The sequence below is a fragment of the Phalacrocorax aristotelis genome, chromosome 3 (assembly GCF_949628215.1).
Source record: "Phalacrocorax aristotelis chromosome 3, bGulAri2.1, whole genome shotgun sequence".
In the NCBI taxonomy this organism is placed as follows: domain Eukaryota; kingdom Metazoa; phylum Chordata; class Aves; order Suliformes; family Phalacrocoracidae; genus Phalacrocorax; species Phalacrocorax aristotelis.
The window spans coordinates 52837432-52845600 of NC_134278.1; positions in this window are offsets into that span (position 1 = coordinate 52837432).

Genomic DNA, 8169 nt, shown 5'->3' on the forward strand with positions numbered 1-8169 from the left:
CCAGGGGGTGTTGGTTGACAGCCAGCTGAACATGAGCCAGCAGTGTGCTCAGGTGGCCAAGAAGGCCGATGGCATCCTGGCTTGTATCAGGAATAGTGTGGCCAGCAGGAGCAGGGAGGTGATCATGCCCCTGTACTTGGCACTGGTGAGGCTGCACCTCATATACTGTGTTCAGTTTTGGCCCCCTCACTACAAGAAGGACATTGAGGTTCTCGAGCGTGTCCAGAGAAGGGCAATGAAGTTGGTGAAGGGTCTAGAGAACAAATCTTATGAGGAGCAGCTGAGGGAACTGGGATTGTTTAGTCAGAAGAGGAGTCTGAGGGGAGACCTTATCGCTCTCTACAACTACCTGAAAGGAGTTTGTAGTGAGGTGGGGGGCAGACTCTTCTCCATAGAAACAAGCAATAGGACAAGAGGAAATGACCTCAAGCTGTGCCAGGGGAAGTTTAGGTTGGACATTAGAAAAAACTTCTTCAGTGAAAGGGTTGTCAGGCATTGGAACAGGCTTCCCAGGGAGGTGGTTGAGTCTCCATCCCTGGAGGTATTTAAAAGAAGGGTAGATGTGGTGCTTGAGGATATGGTTTAGTGGTGGACTTGGCAGTGATAGGTTAGCGGTTGATTTGATGATCTTAACGGTCTTTTCCAACCTTAATGGTTCTATGATTCTATTATTATCATCCAATACAGTAGGGTGTCATGGTTTAGCCCCAGTCAGCAACTAAGCCCCACATAGCCGCTCGCTCACTCCCCCCCAGGGCGATGTGGGACAGAATCGTGAGAGTAAAAGTGAGAAAACTCATGGGTTGAGATAAAGACAGTTTAATAGGGCCCCACTTAGTCATGTGGTGGTCCACCTGCAAAAAAGGCAGAGGTCTTTGTCCAACCTAGTCAACATTTTGTGTTTTCTTAGAGATGAGAACTGGTGTCCTGCACCACCATTCAAGTTGGATATACAGGCCACAGGCCTGACTAAAGTATGGCTGCACTGTAAAGTGGATAGAGAAAATCATCAACTGTCTGCACTTCTATGTGTATGTGAAGACCTTTACAGAAGCAATACAAGTATCAGTCAGTTCACAATGGTTTGCATATCAGTCTGCTTGCACTGTGACCCCTTCTCGTCACAAGCCTTAAATAATATGCCCTGCAAAGAAGGATTAAATACAACTTGGACATTATGCCCTCTCATCTCAATTTTAGACTTCAAGCAAGCCTTTCACACTTCTTTATTTCAGCACATCACTTTTGGAAATTGGTAAATGTACTCTAGATTTAATTTTGTTTAATTAGAAGTCACTGAAAAATATGTTTAATTGGCTTGTACACTTTCCTAATCTACTAATGGCAACTGAATCCTAATTAATCAAGTTGTTTCCTTTCTTTGCAAAATATGTCATTTTAGCTGTAATAACTAATTCACAAAGCTTATTTTTAGGGAAGAAAAAACCCCAAAACATTTTTTTATTGTATTAAATGCTTTTGCATTTAGGCTCTGATTAATTCTAAAGCTAGGTCCAAAGATTTCTAGATTCTGTCTGATTTGTCTTAATCTTTACCTGTGTATTTGCTTTTTAACACTGAACCTTGGAAAGTTAGCAGGTATTTAATCCTGAATGGTAAAATGCTTCATCTGCTCAGCAGTCTACTAATTTCAACCTGGCAGTGGTTTTGCCAGGAGAGGTTGCCAGTGCTCCATACACACTGGAAACTAATTGAAGTTTCACCTAGATTAGATGTTTGCATGCAGTGCACCACAATAATAAAAGCTACAGGGAAGGGTAATAGGTCTCAGATTTCCTGCTTGTTGGAGCCTGAGTTACAGCAGTGGTTAGAGGCAGGCATTTCAGTATGTATCCCAAATATCAGGGTTGTATGACTACTTAAACTGCCACTCTGATAGGAGCCGTGTCCTGTTCTGTTGTCTGGAAGGTATTAAGGAACAAAAAAGAAAGAAGAGATATGAAGACTATTTTCAACATATGGCAGCATTTTTTTCTGCAAACCACATTCCATAGTAGGCGCTGTCAATGTGCAAAGCATTTATGTACCTCTTCTTACCACCAGCTCATCTGTCTTTTAACCCCGTGGGGCATAAAATGAAAAATCCCTGTTACAGAAAGGTTAAGGGTGAGCTTTTGTAGTATAAAAGGCAGGAAATTCAGAATTAAGAGTCTATTTTAACTTCGTAATAAGTTCTTTTCATTATGACCCAAGGGCAGCAAGGTATCTAAGCAGAAGCTTACCTTTAATCTTGAAGTTAGGTGCCTTGCTTAAACACACTGCTGAAACAGGGTCCATGTGATCATTTGGATCAATTAGTGTCTTTGTAAAAGCACCAGGGTAATACTTATCTTGAAATACGTGTCACAGGGACCTGCTAAAAACTAATTATGAGACTGCGTTGTTATTGAACGTAGGTTATAAGTTTGTTGGATGTTGCTAAAACATATCTGGTGATATCCATGATTGCTGTCACCTTCTGGACAACAGCTAAGACATAGTCACAAGAATGTGAGTGATAGAGAAACCCCAGTGACTTGAAAGTGAGTGTAAAAATTGATTATTTTTTGACAGGTGAGATTTGGGGTTGAGAGACTTGTGGTTGGAAGTGGTCACATTTTATTAGAAGAATATAACAAGTATCTGTGTATGTCTCTTAACTTTAGCACAGATACAGTACAGACCTGAAAGAGAAGAAAAAACTATAAGAATGCTAGAAGTTATGTGCACAGTGATAATGAAAATACATATAGTTTCAAAAAAAATTACTTATAGGGCCCTAAAATCTTTATATGTCATCTTCACTGATACATCACAGAAGAATTCTTATAATTTCACAGAAACAAAATATTTTGTTTCACTAAAAGTTGAACAAAATTACTGTAAATGTTAAAAACTTTCAGAATGTTTTTTGCTTAGAGAGAAAATTCTCCTTTCATATTGCCTCCCTCTACCCCTTTTATGAAGTAGGAAAAGCTACAGAAAAGTACAATTGTTGTTTCTTCCTTATCACAGTCAGTCAATATTCTGGGCATCATAGGCTGTACCCTTTAAGAGATGACATTGATGAGATATGTCAGGTATTTCTTGGGTGAAATCCAGGTGATTAACCAGAAATGTGCACAAGTGCCTGTTTCACTCAGCACAGAAGAAAAACGTCAACAACAAAGCACTTTCTTTGTCCAAATATGCAACATTTCTTTTGCAAAGTGTTGAGTCCATTTACGTCTCAGATTCTGTTTTCTCCTGGACCTATTCAGCATTGGCAGTTTGGTGTGTTCCACCTGGTAATTACTCTTGTCTCTTACAGCAGCGCAAGCACATGCTGTAAACAAACAGCAAACCCCTTTGCTCCCCATGGAAGGCACCTACTCTCACAGATTTAGCTTCTTTCCAGACATCAGTGTGACCCCAGCCAAGGACAATAGCTGCCATTTTCTCTAGTGATCCTTCTCTATATAAGGAGAGTATTTGAATCTTCCTTTGCTGTGGATTTTGGTTTTTGAACATATCACAGTACTTTAAGTAAATCTGTCATTACACCAATGAAAACCCACTTGAAGACAGTCACTGTAATCTTTCACTATAATAAAATGCAAAAAAAAAGTTTTTCTTTGCATTCTAACACTTATTTCACTCCATCCTTATTAGTGTGGACTTGTGAAAGTTAAAAATGTTCCCCTACAAAAAATAATGGCATTAGAAATGTAAAATGATTTTTTTAGCAAGTTTAGAAAGAAAAGAAATAAGTTTTCAATTTTGTTTCCAGAAAAACTTTTGAAAATTTCTGGAAAATGTGTTATTTTAAAGTTTTATTCTTTTAGAATTTTAAAAAATATTTTTATATTGTTTCAATGCATGCTAATTGCAGTGGCACTTTAATACATTCTGTTACTTCTGAAATGTATTATACATAAATAGTTGTAATATTATAATATTACATTTTAAACTCAGTGATTTAAAAAAAATTTGCATCTTATTGCTTTTAAAATGTAAGTTAATAAAAATATAAAAAAGAAAACCATAGAGAAAGTCTGAGTGCAAGTAAATAAATACACTTTCTTTTAAAGAACAACGTCTTCTGGAACTTGCTTCTTCAAAAAAATTCCTGGAAAGTGTTATTGCTTGCCCAAATCTATAAGTGGACTAGCTATTCAGTTAGATCATCAATTTTAAAGGGTGCTTAGACTTAAGGTGGATCAAGTCTTTATGGAAAAGACTAAACAGGCTTGTGATCATTAAGCTGTCAAACCAAAATATCCCTTTAAGACAAGATTATCTAATTTAGATATACTCTTCTCCACATACAATTACTTTTTTTTTCCCCTTCCCAGATAGAAAGTAGAGTTCCTTATGCAGGCAAGTTCCAAAGAGGGCTGAGAAGGAAAAAGCTTATTTGAACAAGCCTGAAAGATGGATTTTAGTTTAATTTCTTGCATTTGACGCCTCTGCTGCATAAGTCCTCAATACAACACTGAATGCTTTGTCTTTGAACATGCAGTGTGTATGCATGCATGTTATATATGCTATACAAAGACTTCTCAGGGCATATGATACCACCCTTGAAAAGCAACTATAAACTTCCTCCCCTAGAAAACACGTATCTCTGAGTTTTATGACTTGGACATTATGACTGTTTATAGCTCAAGTTTTTCAAAGGATAGTCAATATAAAGCTAACATAAAAAATACCTTTTTCATTTGCATTGGCATTCCCCCCATTTGTGAAACACACAAAAAATAAAATACTGTTTTCCCTGTGAAATAAGAAAAGAGAGTTGCTCTGCTAGCAGACCATTAGCAGATTCTATGTCTCATTGTCCATTGAAGTGGTAGCTACTATTGCTAAAGTGTCATGTAACATGAGATCCTGCTCTGATGAAGAAAGTTGGGTAAAATTCACCATAGGCAAAACTGAAGCGGTGCAGATCTGTGGAGGGAAGGTCTTTAAAAGACCAAGCTGGAATGCCTCCCTTGCCTTTTTGAAGATAGACTTCCCAACCAGCTTGCTGACTAGAAGAACCTGGATGGCCAAATATCATCAATAGATAAAATACGCTTCACTTTCACATCAGTGATTAATTGCCATCTCTCTCTTCTGGGGGAGGACAGGGTTGCAGTAACACCTTGACTATTTCATATTGAATTATTATATTTCATTATATTTGTAGTGGACCACCAAGCCAAAGCCATGGCTTCAGCTAATACAAAACAACTGTTCTGACAGCTCTCCTATGCTTGGTTTGCACCATTAGCCTAAAGCCTTGGCTCTAATCTCCAACATAATTAGTTGATACAGTCTACTATCAGAGGTCATACCTCAACCAGTGGAAAACCAAGACAACTGCAATCTCTGAAACAATGAGTTGATATAGTTGAGAAGTGCAGAAACATGTTTCAGCTGATGGGAAGCCGTTGTGGAGAGCTGTCCCCAAGTAAGCCAGTGCCTGAACATCATTGCAAAGCAGTGCAATATATTGCCAGATGATTACATTTTCCCAGCTTTAAACAGTGTTCCCAGCATCCACTGTCCTCTATCTACTTATCTTCACTGCATACAAGTCCCTTAAACACAAGGAGATAACTCAGAAGCTCTGTGGAACCTAAAGAGATGACTTTGCTAGTTAAAAGGGCTTTCTGAGAGACAATGGAGTCAGTGAGTCTCTGGAAAACACTGTACACTGGGTTTAAATGTAAAAAGACATATAGACATACAGACCATTTCAGCTGGAAGGGACCTACAATGATCATCTAGTCCAACTGCATGAAAAGGGTATGTTAAGAAGATTTGTATTCTGAGGATGGACGGACAATGTAAAGACCAAGGGGTAGCACACAGACTTGGTTTTCTGGACATGGGCTTAAACCATCCAGGAGACCAGCAACTGAAGCATCTTTTAGTTGTATAAGGGGTAGTAGATGTCAACACCTTGTGGTTCAAAGGCTCTGGTTAAGAATGAAAGTTTTCTGCCTTATATATATAAAAAAAGAATCAAAATCAATTTAATGGGAAAGTGAATTGAAATATGAAACAGTTAAATGTGTCATGGAACACCTTTCATGATCTCTAATACTGGGAACAGTCTTGGTTAATAATTTTGAGAAAAACAAATGGATGTGTCTGTTGATAACCGACACCTGAGTGTTAACTAAGTTGCAGTTTAACAATCAGAGTTTGATTTATCATTTCAGCAGGCCTGCAACATAACCTTGATGTGGATACCAAGACAAGAAAAATCCAGCTGACTTTTTTGTTGTGTTTAAAAGTTATCTTCATTAAGTGACCTCATCAGGTTTCAGATATATCTCTTTCATGAGATGTAAGCTATGACCTTTATAATTAGTTTTTAATAGCCTTTTGATAAAAGGAATGTGGAATTCTCAAATGAAAAAGGGAACAGAAAAGTTACTTTCTAAAGGACAAAATCTGTATTTCCTGATGTTATGGAAAGCTCCACTGTTGCATGGCTTGATAACAGAGTACAGAAAAAGGAACTTATCTTTCCACTTTCTTTCCTGCTAAATTGAGGGTTCAAGTCCGTATTAAAAAGAAATCTGATGAGGCAGAGCAATTGTCTGGTGCACACTTCACAGGAATAAGTCATCAACAAACACAAAGCTTTCTTCATTGACCTTGATATTCAGCAGGGCACAACAAACCTGTGCAAAAGTCTGTAGAATTCTGAGCAGAGTAACACATTTATACCAGCATTCATACTTCTTGATGCCATGGAGCTCTGGGAGCCAGAAGTGCCTTTAAGGTAAATTGCTGTGTTTATGTGAATTAATTGATTTCACTTTTTTTTTCTTGTGAGGGAATACACAGTAGAATTTAATTTTGTTATTCTTTCTCTTCTTTAATATAGTGCTTGCTTGATATGATTTTCAATGCTTCATTGTCAAAATTTTTTTCCAAGAAGGCATTGCTTTTCATGGCATTCCTTGTCCTGGACCAATCAGGGGAACTTGTTGAAGAGATGCTGCTTCATGTTCTGAAGAATTGTGGGATCAATGACTGGGTTATACAGCAGTGCCTGCAAGCCACACTCCATCTGGAGCAGCAATAGCAGTGTCATACAGTGTCCTCCTGGAGGTCTGAGGTGCCTCCATGTGATGTGACCCAGAATACAAAGTGGAGCCAGGAGTATTGTCCTATTCAGACAGGTAATGCTGTTAAAACCATACAGGCAACAGTCTGCCAGGGATTGATTAAAAAGGTGTAATTTTTAATTCCTCATGGAAGCTTCTCAGTGACCCAGCCTCCTCTTCTTAGCAGTCCTCCTCATTCAAAATCTAGGCTCTTGGGGGCAGAGGTTTTATCCCTCTCAAGGTCAGTACCTTCCAGTGTTCCCCATTGCACACAAAAATGCAAGCTTCAACACAAAATGAATCTTTAGATGAAATGACTGTTCCTCCATTCTATTTTTTCCATGGCATGTTTGTATGTGCTTATCAGTGAGAGACGATGTTAATAGCTATGGCAGAAACTGTATATATTGGTGTAGTACCCACAGTTTTCCATGAACAGTCTATTTTAAATGAGAGGAAGGATTTACCACAAAGATTTAACCTGGTAGGGATTTTTTAATAAGATAGCAAAACTGGTGCTCTGTGTGGCTTAAGCAGAATCCTCCTGCCATCAGCAATCGTTCCCTCTATAAGGCTGTTATTTTTTATAATATATGGAAGTCATTTACTGTATGGAAGGTGTATATGATGTTGTAGTGAACATGAAGAATTTATTATAATGCTGGATGGAGAAAGTTCTGTTGTTACTTTAGGGACTGAGTCGATTTATTTAAAAAAAAAAAAAAAAAAAGAACCCTGCATAACAGTTTGTCACCTCAGAGGTCCATCACTCCGCATTCCATTTATTGTGCTCCCACAGGCATGGGCTGAACTAGATGAGCCTGCAGGTATTTTTCTCTTGCACACATTTATGCAGTGGAAGAGTGAGGAATTCATGAGGGGCTGACAGCATTTTAGCCTCGGCCCACTTTCCTCTCATTTAGACTGGGAGTGCATGCAGTCCCAGTTTAACATATACCAGCCAGATATCCCCCCCATCCCCGCCAAATATTTAAAGTGATAAATTGTGTGTGATTTGTTGTTCATTATGAATTTTTTCAATGCAGTAAATAACACATTGACTTCAGGCCTTTAAAAATCT